The sequence below is a fragment of the Talpa europaea genome, assembly GCF_964194135.1.
Source record: "Talpa europaea genome assembly, chromosome: 7".
Taxonomy (NCBI): Eukaryota; Metazoa; Chordata; class Mammalia; order Eulipotyphla; family Talpidae; genus Talpa; species Talpa europaea.
This window is the reverse complement of record NC_140074.1, coordinates 25,300,288-25,315,312: the sequence shown is the minus strand read 5'-3', so window position 1 is coordinate 25,315,312 and position 15,025 is coordinate 25,300,288. Positions and strand designations below refer to the sequence as shown.

General features: G+C 40.0%; 1 pseudogene across 1 annotated transcript; it reads left to right on the top strand.

Annotated features, from left to right (window-relative positions):
• Positions 1–11,023: 11,023 nt before the first annotated feature.
• Positions 11,024–11,995, top strand: LOC311173667 (V-type proton ATPase subunit e 1-like; annotated as a pseudogene). Its single transcript has 2 exons — positions 11,024–11,033; positions 11,754–11,995. The product of its transcript is annotated as a V-type proton ATPase subunit e 1-like (transcript).
• Positions 11,996–15,025: the final 3,030 nt, after the last annotated feature.

Genomic DNA, 15,025 nt, shown 5'->3' with positions numbered 1-15,025 from the left:
GGGAAGGTAGATTAGAAGATGAGAGGCAAGGAGGACATTAAGATGGAACTTCTAAAGCCTGGTTGTGTAAGAGTCACAGACAAAATAAAATGTTCTATTGGCCAGCAGATTGATTGTTATAACACAATTGTTGATTATAGTAAGAACCAAAGTAATGCTTCTAAGGGAAAAAATAAAATTCATAAGGAAATAAAAGAAACTATATTGCTAGGTATCCAATAAATCAAAGCTTTAGTGATTTTCTTTCAGGACTTTCTCAAAGACCCCCCCCCCCACCTTGTACGATTTCCCTTATCACATTAATTCTACATCTAACCTAGGAAGTCCTATACCAAAGGAGCGTCACCAAGGAATTAAAAGGGGGGAAATATTTTATGTCTAATAGCTACATACTCAGTTACTATACTCAATCAGATAATTAAATCTCAGCAACTTGCACAAGCTAAATCCCAAAATAAACATTGGTTGACTGATAAGTGAATGGGTGAAAATTCAAGAAGGAAAACTATGACCTGCTTTTGGCCAAACAGCTTGAAAATGTCAAAGAAAAAGGACAAAAAAGAATACAGTTTCAGTGTTTCTCTGTTAGGTTATGGTAGACAGTTAGTTTGTAGAAGATTAAAATAATGAAGATTGATTTTTCTTAATTACCAGATACCAATATCACTAACGATGAGTTGACTAAATTGAAGCACAAATAAAAAGCATATCTATAAAGGAACTTCATGAAAATGGTGAATTTCTTGTATTATTCCTTGGAACCACATGCCCTGTTACACAAATCACAGCAAATGGGGTCATGCTATCCAGAGTGATTTCACATAAAGTGGATGGAGGGTAAAGACACTCTACACGCATGTATATAGTAGGGATTTTGTGATGCCCCCAAATAATATAAACTCAAAAACCTTATGTTGGAAGTAATCTTGAAACCTAATCAACTACCCAAGTGAAAAATTAACAAAATTCCTAGAAGACGTTAGTCATGAAAGTCTCTGGCAGAAAGAACATATATGGAAGGTTTGATAAAGTAAACAAAAGACCTTGAGACAATACGAGAGATTTTTTCCTATTTTCCTTTAGAAAACCAGCAGAAAACAATTAAAATAGACTGATGATGAAAGCTTTTGCAATAAAATTGGACTGACATTCAGTTTTGAGAAAAGACAATGACCATGAATTTCAAGATTTTTTTCCTCTCAGGATATGAACAGTTTTCTAAATATGCACAGAAGCACATAAAAGGAAAAATTTAAATAAGTCACTTGCTTTTCTGTTTAAATCTATTTTAATTATAAAACAGAGAACTGTTCTAAAAAAGGAAAAGGTGAAATGTTATAATGAACTCCTGAAGGAATATGGTTACACTTACTCTTTGGAGATGTTTGAAAACTGAACTGATTTAAGAGTAGCCCGAAGGCAAGAATGGCTGGATGACCTCACCGGGACCCCAGTAGTCTGGTATCAAACACACACAGCATCTTTCATGTGCCTCAGAAAGAATTCAGGAAGTTCAGTGGCTTTCGAGGTCAAAGTTAAGGAGTCCAAGAATTCTACAGCACTGCCAAGAACCCCAGAGCTTTAATGGTTTTTAAGGATGAGTGAACAACCTTAGGAGGACAGAAAAAAACAAAGCATTTTGGGAAGACTCAAGTTGATTGAAAAAATTTCTGTAAATGTTTGTATTCCTTTCCTGTAGTATCTTTTTTTTAAAAAAAAGATTTATTTATACAAACACTGGGTACAGTCAGAAGCGCAGGAGGGTGAGAGAATCCACCAGAACCAGAGGGGAGAGCAGAGCAGGCAGACTGACAAAGTACACTGCTGAGGGGAGCAGCGGGCGGCAGGAGAGGTCTGCGCGCCACGTGGGACCCTCGCCTGGTGGCTGGGGATCCAACCGGCGCTACAGAGGCTGTGGGCAGCTTCACAACCCAGCGCTCAACCGCTCAACCGCTGCGCCACCGGGGAGGCCCCTCCTGTAAGGTCTTTTTTTTTTTTTTTTCATTTACTATTTTTTTTTAAATAATAAATTTTATTTTTATATTCCCCATACAATTGCAGCCCCCCCATTCTGACTCCAATCCCTCCCCTCCCGCCCCCGCCCCCCTAAAAGTGTCTCTGGTTCATAGTTTTTTGTTGATTTTGATTTTCACTTTCTTATAGTTATTCATTTTCCTGGTCCCTTATTTAAGTTTTCTAGATTCCTGCTATGAGTGAGACCATCCGGTATTTTTCTTTTTCTTTCTGGCTTATTTCACTGAGCATGATCCCTTCCAGCGCCATCCATGTTGCTGCAAATTGCATGTGTTTATCTTTTTTGAATGCTGAGTAATATTCCATGGTATATATGTACCACATCTTCTTGATCCAGTCATCTATTTTGGGGCATTTGGGTTGTTTCCAAAGCTTAGCTATTGTAAACAGTGCTGCTATAAACATAGGGGTGCAGGTGTTCTTTGGAATTGATGTTTCTGTGTCCTTTGGGTAAATACCTAGGAGTGGAATTGCTGGATCATATGGAAGCTCTATGTTTAGTAGGTCCAGAAATCTCCACACAGCTCTCCACAGTGGTTGGACCAGTTTGCACTCCCACCAACAGTGTAGAAGAGTTCCTTTTTCTCCATACCCTCACCAACATTTGTTGTTGCTCGTTTTTTTAATATGTGCCATTCTCACTGGTGTAAGATGGTATCTCATGGTAGTTTTGATTTGCATTTCCCTGATGACAAGTGATGTTGAACATTTTTTCATATGCCTGTTGGCCATTTGCGTTTCCTCTTCAGAGAAGTTTCTTTTTAGCTCTTCTGCCCATTTTTTGACTGGATAATTTTCTTTGTTGTTGTTGAGTCTCATCAGCTCTTTGCAGATTTTTGTGATCAGTGCTTTATCATTAGTGTTGGGTGCAAAAATGTTCTCCCAGTTGGTGGGGTTTCTCTTTGTTTTTGTTATTGTCTCTTTTGCTGTGCAGAAGCTCTTTAATTTGATGTAGTCCCAGCTGTTTATCTTTGCCTTCACTATCACTGCTTTGGGTGATGTGTCTGTAAAGATGTCTTTGATGTGCAAATCACGTAGTGTTTCGCCTATATTTCCTTCTATATATTTTATGGTTTCAGGTCTTATGTCTAGTTCTTTAATCATTTTGAGTTGATTTTAAGCTGTCAACAAATTGGTAAGTTACCCTGTTATCATTTCATGGAGATTAACAGAAGACATGAGGTCCTGAGCTGGAGACAAAGGACTTGACTCATGGTGTAGCAAGTGATGCAAGTATTAATGTGTATGCCTCAGTTCCAAGTCCCACAGAGGTGGCCAGGAGGGCCCAAGTGAATGCCTGCACACAGTGGATTGCCCTGTAGGAGAGGAACACTGGGCTTGAAGAACTCGCCATTTCATAGGAAGCAGTAAGCCAGCCTGCTCTTTGCCCCTGAGAATGACATAATTAAAACCTTCAAGGTTCTTCACCACATACCAACCTGAGAAATGGCCTTGTGATAAAGTGATGTTGGCCTTGCCCTCTTGGCATACTCAGCAAGATATGTTGGCGTACAAGATAACTACGGAAGTCTGTCTCTCCCAGTATTTCCTCTCACACTGCTGTTCTTTTACCTGGCATTTAGTTCTCTCCTTCAACTGTAGAGAAAGGAGACTCCAGAGAATGGTCTCAGACCCTTTCCACAGCCTAGCTCATGCCATCTTTGAAGCCCATGGCCTGTGAAGAATTCCCCAGACTCTGAAATTCTTATACCATTTCAAAAATAAGAGTTATCATCTCACAGAATCTCTTCTATGATTGCCCAAAAGGAAAAGTAGCTATTCTTCCTTCCCTCAGCTCCCTAAAATACTAGTTTTCCATGGCTTTAATCTGTTGCTCCTTTGGTGTCTAACCTTCATCTCTCTCTTGTGGTCTTGACAGATCCAGAAATACACTGTACCATGTACAGAACTCCTCCCCCACAAAGATCCATTATCTCAGTTCTGTCTCATCAATGCACTGTCCTTAAATGCATGGATATTCCTGAGAGTCTTGGACTTCAGCAAGCAAAACACTAAACTATTAAAATATTGCACTTCTGTAACAGGGTGGTCCCGGGGAAATGGGAGGTTCCAGGTTCCCTGCCCCACCCAAGGAAGGGTGGAGTTGAGCAGGGAGAAGGGGAATCTGGAGAGGAGACTGGGAGAAGGAAAGAAGGAGAGAGAGGAAGGAGGAGACCTGGAGGAGGCACATGGAGCAGAAAGACATGGGAAGAAGCTGTACTTGCTTCTCAGCCTTGGACTTGTACTAGGGACTTGAGGGACATGGAAGAAGACATTTGTGGGGGAGAGACCTGTGGGAAGGCTAACAATGGCAGCGCTCATCTTGACTTTGATTTTGCTCTTTTCCTTCCAGACATGTCTGGCCTCTTCTGCCCCTTTCTATGGGTCCCCACCAGGAGGTACCTTGGACTTGTGGCAGACTTTCAGGCCTCAGGAACTTTCAGTTCCTGCTTTAGGCCAATCCTGTTTGGCTGGGCATTTATGCATAAGGGGATTGGGCTATTTCAGGGGCTTGATTTGGAAACTATTTTTTGTCAAGTTCCTTTCCATTAAAGGTCTTAAGCACTAGACTATATTTGTCTTAATGCAGCAGATGGCAGAACATATTTAGAGCAGGCAGATTTGGGGGTCCTGAGGTGCCTCTCACCCTGCCCTTTAACAATTCTACCCCAGAATTAATACTGGCCCAGCACATCCCATTTTATGCCAGGTTTATCTTTATGTAACTGTCTGCAACAGCCATGACCAATGATGCTAACAACTTGGGTCAAAAAATTTCCACATGCAACCATAATGCCACCTCTTTCTTTCTTCACCCAAAAAAAACATGATTAAAGCAAGTAAAAGTGATGTCATAGAGAAAAATTTTAGTTTATTCTCATCTATTTGGTTAGAAAGGAAATGGTTTGAAAGCTTGACCATGTTACTAATGGTGTTACTATTAAATTGTTGGCAACACACCTCACAGTTGACCGCAGGCAGCACAGCAGCGAACAATGACCTGCAATTAAGAACTATTGAAACCTTCAGAGTGTAACCGATATAAATTTCCATAAAAACATTTCCTGACTGAATCAGAATTGGTCTCACCATTTTTAGATTAACTTAGAGAAAGTGCCAAGAAACTGTTACTTAGAATTTTAAAGTTTGAGGGGCATTTCAAGTTTTGCTAAGAGAAGGGTTTAACTCTATTAACCTATCTCTCTCTCACACACACACACAGACACACACACACACACACCATTGTTGTGCAATGCCTCCAGAGAGGTGGACCGGGGGCACCCCAGGGGGAGATCCCCTTACACAATGTATTTCAAAACATTTAGTTCTGGGCCCTCCGTGGTGACATAAGAGGTTAAGTCTCAGCACTATGAAGCTATCCCCAGCCACTACAGCAGGAGTTGGATCCCCGGCCAGGGAGTTAACCCACATGGCACAGCAGACCTCTCCTGTCTTGCCCACTGCTCCCCTTGTTATAGGACAGGAAGAGGGGTAGCCCAAGCCCCGCAAACCTGCCTATTCTAAATGGGTTCTGCCATCCACCGCATCAACACAAAACATATGAGACTTTAATGGGAAGAAACTTTAATAAAACTAGGAAACAATACAGGTAAGGCAAAGAGTCTAGTTTCTAAATGAAGCACCCAAAGTTACCCGTCTCCTCGTGGGTAAAAGTCCATCCAAATGGGATTGGCCCAGAGCAAGGCCCCAAGGCCTGCCACAAGTCTAAAGCATCTTCCAGTGGGGACCCACAGAAAAGGGTCACAAACAACCAGACAAGCCCGGAAGGAAAAGAGCAAAATCAACATCAAGATAAAAGCTGCCATTGTCACCTCCCCATGGGTCTCACCCACATCTGTGTCACCCAGTCCACGACCAAAAGAGAAGCGCAGTTTCTTCACTTGTCTCTAGGCTCCAAGCGCCTCCTCCAGGTCTCCTGGCTCCATCCTGCTTCCTACCTCAGTCTCTTCTGCAGCTTCTCCCTTCCTGCTCAGCTCCACCCTCTCTTGGGTGGGGCAGGGAACCTCCCCCTTTCCTGGGGACCACCCTGTTATACCCTCAGCAGTGTATTTCAGTCAATCTGCCTGTTCTGCTCCCCAACTCTATCTCTGGTGAATCCTCTCACCTCTCCTCACCTCTGGCCTGCACCCCAGTTCTTGTATGCATAAATAAATATATTTTTTAAATTTAATTCAGCAAATGCTAGGCCTACTATTTCTCCAAAATCTACATTGAGAAGCTCCCAAGTTTAGTCTCTCAGCTGCCAAAGAGGTGGTCTCTGAGCCCAGGGGCACGAGGTACGTGGGCAGATTGGCACTCCAACTCTGTTTCTCCTCTCAACCTTTAATGCTCTTTCATGTCTTAAGTCATGCTATTCTCAGATCACCCTCATTATGTATGGGTCATGGAGAGGTCAGAGGGAGCATCTTGTCCCCACTTAGGCAATCGGTAGCATTCCCAAGAGAAAAATCTCCTACAGTGTGGGTGCTGGGGGTTCTGCTGCCATTTATCACCACTGTTAGGCATCGTGCTAAATGCTCTGTCAGCCTGGACTCATTTAACTCTCACAAAATCCTCTGAGTGTGTTTTAAAGATAGGGAATCAGATGCAGACAGGGTATAAGTCCCATTGTGCCAGGCTCCAGAGCTATGTTCTGCCCATGAACTATGCTATACAAGGTCCAAAGTGGCTCAAGAGCCATTTTTCTGTTGCTACAAGGAGGTCATTGTCCATTTGTTCTTTCCACTAAGACTCAAGCAAAAGAATGCAAGAATAAATTACTTAGCAAGCAAGTTTGGTAGACAGATAATGATCCACTGAAATAGGACAGAAAGGACGAAAACTCCATCCTGTAAGATGCCTAAGAGGACAAAAGCTACTGCTCATCATGGGTAGTTCAGAGAAAACAGGATTTTTTTTTTCTTTAAAGGCCAACAATCTAAAGGATAAAGTGGATCAAAGGAACACTAATTGCCAAGGTTTACTGTAGTGTCTTTTTCTGTGCCAGATTCTATTCAAGTGCTTTACATTAGGTAATAAAAGTTAAGGTCAGAAAGTGAGGTCCAATTTTCCCCTTGGAAAATAAACATTTTCCTCAAACTATTTTTAAAATATCAAGTAGTAAAACTATTTTACAACTATCATCAAAATAATACTTCGGTTCCATGGGCAGTTTGAAAAATGAGAGGGGAGAACCAGGGACAGGAAAGAAAGGCAAAGGAGGGCAGCAGCACGTGGGAGGGAGGAAAGAAAAAAGATGAAAATACATTTAGGGGGCCTCCCCGGTGGTGCAGCGTGTTGAGCGTAGCACTGTGAATCTGTCCACAGCCTCTGCAGCACAGGTTCAATTCCCGGCCCAGCTAGGGAGATACCCACATGGTGCGGCAGACCTCTCCTGCCTCTCCCGCTGCTCCCCTCAGCAGTGTTTTTGGTCCTTCTGCCTGTTCTGCTCCCTGCTCTGTCTCTGGTGAATTCTCTCACCCTCCCGTGCCTCTGGCCTGTACCCCAGTGCTTGTATAAATAAATAAAAATAAATAAATCTTAAAAAAAAAGAAAGAAAATACATTTAGGAGGGGAAGGGAAGAAGAGAAAGAATCAGAAGGGAAAACGGGACAAAAAACTAAAAAAAAAAGAAAAGAAAAGAAAAGAAATCTTAATGAGATTATTTTACGTCGCACACTGGCTTTAGGTTGTGAGTAGAGTTTAGGCCAAACTATCAATTGATTATTCGCTTTCACAAAGCCCATTTAACTGTTTGGCTGTTGTTCACCAATATGTCTTATTAAATTTTCAGGGCCTTGTTTCCAACAGATGTAACTACAGTAGCTATTTGGAAAAATTTCTGTTCAGGTGACTCTCTAGCTCTCTGGGGGCTTCTGTTTTCACCCTGAGCAAACCAAAACAAAGGCTAAACTAACCCTCAGGCCAGAAGTAATGCTAACACTACCTGAGGAAATACTAGGCTTATTTACACTTTAGTTCAATGCTAAAAACTAAATAACACCTATCCAGATGCATAATAGAGTTGTGATGCATTCTCCACTGATAAAGTATGTACAGTTTTGTTCTAGATGTCTGTCCTCTCCAGAACACGCCTTCGTTACATCTGTTTGTCAGGTCTTTCCCAGTCTATCGTCCCTCTAGTAAGTTCTGTTAACCAGTCTCATCACCTCCTGAAAAAAAATTCTCTGAGGTGTTTCCTACATCATAACAATAAGTGAAGTGGTTCTCCTAGCCTTAGTCATCCTGGCTTTCCGTTCATTATTTTCCTCCCTAGCTCAAGGGATTGAGTAATAAGTAGCACATTTTTCAAGTTAAGCTGAAAATTTTCCAAGTTTACTAAGTCTCTGCAGGCAACTTTATAGATTGATAGAACACAAAATGGAAATTTGAAAGCAGAGTGAAGCTGTTTTGGAATAGTCAGAAAGTCACCAGATGTTGCTGTTACAGAGCCTATAAAACGCTTTCTTCTAAATGTGCATGTGATTAGATCTTGGGGAACTACTCTATCATTATAGTAATGGGGATTTTTTTTTTTTTTTACAAAGTTGCATTTTTCCTACTCAACATCTCCTTTGACTAAATGAATTTCATATGTGTAATCAAAGCATTATGCATGTCATTGTACTTGGAGTTAATTTGAGCAATTTTTGTTAACATTTACCCACATGGTAAAACACTCTTTGAAAAACAATTTCATGAAAGAGACTTTTAAACTTATTATTTTAAATATAACCATGCATCTTGACTTAGCCGGAGTATTTTTTTCTCTTGGACCAAATGGGTATACTTAGATGCAACATGATTTTTTTTCGCTTTTATTATTTTAAATTTTATTTTATTTTATATATTTTTACATCATTTTTCATTTTTGCACAATGTATGCATTTTCATCTTGGTTATAGTCCCCATACAATTCCCACCCCCCTTGTTTTGATCCTACTCCCTTCTCCCCCCCCCTCCATGGTGTGTCTCTGGTTTATAGTTGCTTGTTGATTTTGATTTATACTTTATTATAATTAGCTTTTTTCCTGGTCCCTTATTTAGGTTTTCTAAATTCCTGCTATGAGTGAGACCATCCGGTATTTTTCTTTTTCTTTCTGGCTTATTTCACAGAGCATGATCCCTTCCAGCTCCTAGATGCAACATGATTTTACATCAGTATAGAAATTACATTTTGATTCTTAAGCAATGACAAGGTTATATATGCCTACCCAAAAAAAGGTTTAAACTTCAAAACCTCCTATAAGTAAAAAGAATTTTTAAACTATAACAAATAGAAAAATATTGGAAATAATTTTAATAACATTCATTTATTCAACAAATATTTATTAAGCACCTACCTTGTGCTAGCCTTGTTCTAGACACAGAAAAACCATAGGATTTGTACCAGCTTCCATTCCAAGAAGCTCATATCCTAGAGAAGCAGGAAATTAGTTACGTAAATTACGGTGTATACTAAGAGTGGATGATCGTATGGGTCTATAAATAATGTGGTGCGAGTTTATAAATGAAAATGTTCACAGCATAAAGTGAATAAGGAAAAAAGTTACAAAGAGGATTATAGTGTGATAATTTTTAATTAAAGTATATATAGTAATATAAGAGCTAATGGTTATTGACAATTTATTCTAAGTTGTCATTAAGTACTTCACATAAATTACTTCATTTCATTCTCATTGCAACCCTCAGCAGAGCTTTGGGCTAATATTATTAATCCCATTTTACAGATGAGGGACTAGGAATGAGGCACAAAGATTAATTAGTGTACCTAAAGTCAAATAGTTTTTAAGTGAAAGAACTGGGGTTCAACCCAGGTGGTAGATTCTGGAGGTATGCACTTTGATCACTGCTGTTTTGACTCATGTGTGCTTGGACTCACATTACATGCATTCAAATCCAGGCTAAGCTTCTCACCAGACATGTGATCTTGAGCAAGTTATTTATCTTCCTAGTGAATTAAACCTAGTGATAACTAGTGGATTAAGCGAAAAAGTCTTTTTGAAAGTATTTAGCATTATACCTAGCAAATAGTGAGTACTAAAAAATGTCCCCTCCCCCACCATCACCATCATCATCATTATCAGTGATAATCTAGAAAGCATAATTCAGAAGATTTTCCTTTTCTTTTTAACAGCATTTCATACTTTATCTGTAACACAGGTGCATTATAGGATTAACATAGCTATTCAATATAAAGTAAAATTCACATTTTCACTTATTGTTTTATATAAATATTTCTGTAGAGAGGAAACTAACAATGCTAAACTTTAATCAAGCACAATCTATATATCAGGTACTATTTTAAGTGAAGAAACATAAAAATAAATAAGACATCAAGCAAGTTCAGACAGTTTTTGCAGTATAGTAGGGGGGGAAGTGTACAGAGAGAGCTGTCAAGGCAACTAGGCCATATTTTTAGAAAGACTCATACACTATTTTAACTAAGCCCAGGAGAAACTGAAAATTTGGTCAGGAAGCAAAAGAAGGTTTCACAATGAAGGGACAGGAGCATGAATCTCCGGGGATCAGTAAACGCATCCTCCAACTTCTTTATTATAAGATAGAAATGTTAGAAGTGGGGGCCTCCCTGGTGGTGCAAGAAGTTAAAATGCAGCACTTTGAAGCTACCCACAGCCACTGCAGCATGAGTTCGATCCCCGGCCAGAGAGCTATCCACATGGCGCAGCAGACCTCTCCTGACTCACCCGCTGCTCCCCTCAGCAGTGTATTTCGGTCAGTCCTCCTGTTCTGCTCCCCACCCTGACTCTGGTGAATCCTCTCACCTCCCACACCTCTGACCTGTACCCCAGTTCTTGTATGCATAAATAAATAAATCTTAAAAAAAAAAGAACTGTCCAAAGTGACAGAGTCAGATGCACAAATTGTGAGCCACAAGTCACACTTCTGTTCAAATGGGACCTGAAATTTACCAGTACCATAGTTGAGGAATCTGTGTGCTTGCCCAGCAATCCAACATCCTCTCGTCATGCTTCCAGGTGAGACTTTATCATAAGTGTTAATAAAGAACAGGAACTTTCCAAATGGAACTTGGAAGTAGAAATAGTTTCACTATAAGTTTTTTGCCATAAGCATTTTCACTACAATCCTTTTCACCACATAACTAATTGACCATGAGATAATTCTGCCATAAAAGATAAAATAGCTGGTGACAGTTCAGTCATATTCAGTTGTATCTTAGAGAAAGCAACAACACTTCCTTTCTTAAACCTGATCATTAAAGCTTCAGGATCTAATGTCAGAGGTACTTTCTTCATGATATTAACAAAATCTGCTGTCTCTTCAGATTTCCCGGAAAGTAAAACAAACAGACAAACAACGCTGCTATTTCTTGTCACTGTATGTAACATAACTGGTAGTGCACATATGGGCTATATTAAGTGTCCCATCACTTGCCCTGGACTTGGCTTCAGATGTTTCACCAAAACATCTGAACTAAAGTCTATACCAAATACCAAAATTCTGTCTCTATCACGTTCTCCTCTATCAAAGAGCAAACAAATATTTGCCATTTACAAAAAACCTATACTCAGTAGAATTCAGGTTCCTTTTGGAGTGATAGGAAGAACTTGATTTTTCTTTTGTTTACAACTTCTAATACTGCATGATGGATTTGGTAAAAATGGCATCAGAGAACAGCTGTCATATCCAAAGTAGCCTAAGAATGAATACTTAGAGGGCAGCCTCTGACAGCCCAGGAACAGCCACAGACTACAATGGCCTCGTGGTACATCTCGTCGTGATGACTGTGCTCTGGGCCTTTGTTGGCTTCCTAGTGCCAAAGGGCCCCCGCCAGGGAGTTACCATCACCATGTTGGTGACCTGTTAAGCTTGCTGCTATCTCTTTTGGATGATTGCAATTCTGTACCAACTCAATCTTCTTTTTGGACTACAGTTGAAAAATGAAGTCATCTGGTATCTGAAGCCTCAATGGCCTTAAGGAAGAAGTCCTGCCCTCAGTGCTCAGCTACTGAGGCCACAGAGAGGATTTCTAAAATGCAAAATCACCTCAAACCAGACCAACTTCTTTGACTCACCTATATATTTTTTTATTTTTATTTATTTATCTATGCATAGAAGAACTGGGGTGTAGACCAGAGGTGCAGGGGTGAGAGGATTCACCAGAGATAGAGGGGGGAGTAGATCAGGCAGATTTACTAAAATACACTTCTGAGGGGAGCAGCAGGCATGACAGAAGATGTCTGTTGTGCCATATGTGGGTCAGCTCCCTGGCTGGGGATTGAACTCTGGCCTTCATGGTGATAGCACTGAGACTTAACCCCTATGCCACCAGGGAGGCCCTTTTGACTCACCTATTTTAATCATCAACTGCTTTAAATATTCACACCGCATTTGAGTATCTTTTTTACAATGCAGTATTTTTACCTGTCTCCATTTTACACATGGATGAATTATGTAACTTCTTTCCCTAAACTACACTGACCCTACTAAATGTTCATGTACTCTTTTGAGATAGAAGGTGCTAGTCCTCTGAGAAATGTCTCACTCTCTCCTAGGGGCCTGTGGATTTAAAGATGGCTCCTGCCTGCTCACAACATGGTAAAAGTGAAATGCCTAAAAACTTATTTAAAAAACCAGTCACCACTGGCAGGAGAGAAGCATGTTAAAAGGGAAGAGCTCTGCCAATAGAATGGCATCAAAGTATATTTTCAGGATGAATTTATTTGTGCAATATTTTAGAATAAATTATTTTTCTGCTTTCTATGGGACAAAAAGAATTGATAGTTACTGCTCTCAAGGACTGCTGGGAATTACTAGCCACCCCTTTTAGACTTCTCATGGCTTGGTAAACTTTTGGTTTTGTTAGGTGGGAGGAATGACCTGTTTGCTACACGATTTGCAAACTGATATGACTTCTCTTTCCAGTATAGTATGCACCAATTCAAACCAAACTTGAAATCAAACTATCAAACCAAACTGCCAATCAGTTATTATATCTTTTACAGCAAATTTGCTGCTGGCCAGCTAATTATGTGGCAAAAATAACTGGATCAAAAATGGGCAAAGAACTTAATGATGAGTCTACCCAACTTGCAAGTGGATAATTTGGGTCTGCAGCAGAGAGGATGTTTCTGTCCACGCTAACTGAAGGTAGGAGCCTTACACACTGTTAGAGAAAAGATTTTGGAAAAGAAGTCTACCTACAGGACCGATAGGAGATCTCTCTGTGTGAGGAATGATGAATAGGCCTGCTTACACAGGAATGGTAAAGAAACATAAATGATCAGTGTTCAGGCAGACAGAGATTTTGAAAAGTATAAACCAGTGAAATTAACAATCAATGTCAGGAAAATTCTAGAATTAACTACTACTCAGAATTTGGAAATTTTAGTAAGTAAAATAGCAGCACTATGAGACAATATAAGCTCATAAAAATGAGTCTGGCCAGATTAACCTCTTTGACCTTTATCAAAGGGCCCCAAGATTTATAGAATAGAAGACATTATAGGCAGGCTAACTCTAGATCTCATCAAAATATTTTATGTCTTTTTTGATATCTGTGACCAGTAGCAATTGTGTTTGTTGGCTTCTAAAGTGTTTGTTATAATTTATCAAATGTGTTTCTGTAGAGAAAGCACCGCTCTAATCTCTTATCACTTCCACAAGTCCACACACATTAGGTTTGCCTAACTACTAGCAAATAGTATTTGCTTAACGAATGGATAAATAAATGATACTACATTTTAATTTTCTTTGGAGAGTCTAGTGAACTTCTCCCAATGAAAGGTTAGTTTTTAGAGAACAGACCCTAAAGACAAATATGAACCAAGGGCTCTGACTTCTATTAGCAGAGGAAGGGGAAAATGATTTTTCCTCTTGAGTGCCTAGAGGTGAGGGAAGGAATTCATCTATTGATGCTTATAAAACAAAACTTGGGCTCCTATTAGATTCAATCAGTCTACCGACAGTCACTATTCCCTGCACCCCTATTCCTAGAGCTAAGATCTAAGTGCTGTTGGTTCATTTCACATTTCGTATTATCTCTGGAAGTCAATTTTTCAGGATAATAAACCTTAGCATGATCTGAACTACAGAGAGCTGAACAGTAAGTGAGAAGAGATGCCCATCATATGATGAGCTTGGGTCTCACAAAGCTCCTAAGAAATGCCTGGACCCACATGGCGCAGCAGACCTCTCCTGTCTCACCCGCTGCTCCCCTCAGCAGTGTATTTCAGTAGATCCATCTGTTCTGCTCCACACTCAGCCTGGTGAATCCTCTCACTAGCCCCCCACCTCTGGCCTGCACCCCAGTTCTTGTATGCATAAATAAATTTTAAAAATCTTAAGAAATGCCCTATACTCATTCAGCTAATCAGCTTGGCTAGTTTTTTTTTCAGTTGCTTGTGCTTTTCTGGATTGAAGGAAGTTTGTGTTTCCTTTCTAAAATGCTGCCATTTCAATAATTGCAACTCTGTATAAAAGAACAGAAATCCTGATTTTCCAAATGTCTCTCCAGTACTTAAAAAATTTGTAGGAATTGAATTTTTAAAAAAGAAAGAAAGAATTCAGTTCTTTAAATGAAAGGAAACAGCTAATCTGTTTAAATGTTTAAGTTAGAACATAAATTACAGGTAACTCCCACCATAAACACAGCTGCACTATCTCGTCTCATGACATTAAAGACAAACACTCTTCCATCAGGAATTCAGGAAAAGCAGCAGAAGTCTGTCTTTGTGGGGAGCAAATTAAAGCAGTCCTGATGGCATCCCCAAAATGCAGTACGTTTGAAGATGTAGGCAAACAAACTCTCCCTCCCATCTACTCTTTCTGGCTTTGAGATAAGTAGGAACATTTCCTTTAAACAGCTTCAACATGAAAGACAAGGCTTTCCAGCTGGAATGGAAGTCTGTGTGTCAATGACAAACACATGCACTGAATGTCAACAACACAACAGTTTGAAACATTACAGGAAGCGCCTCGAATGACTGTTCACTGTAGGTCTGACTGG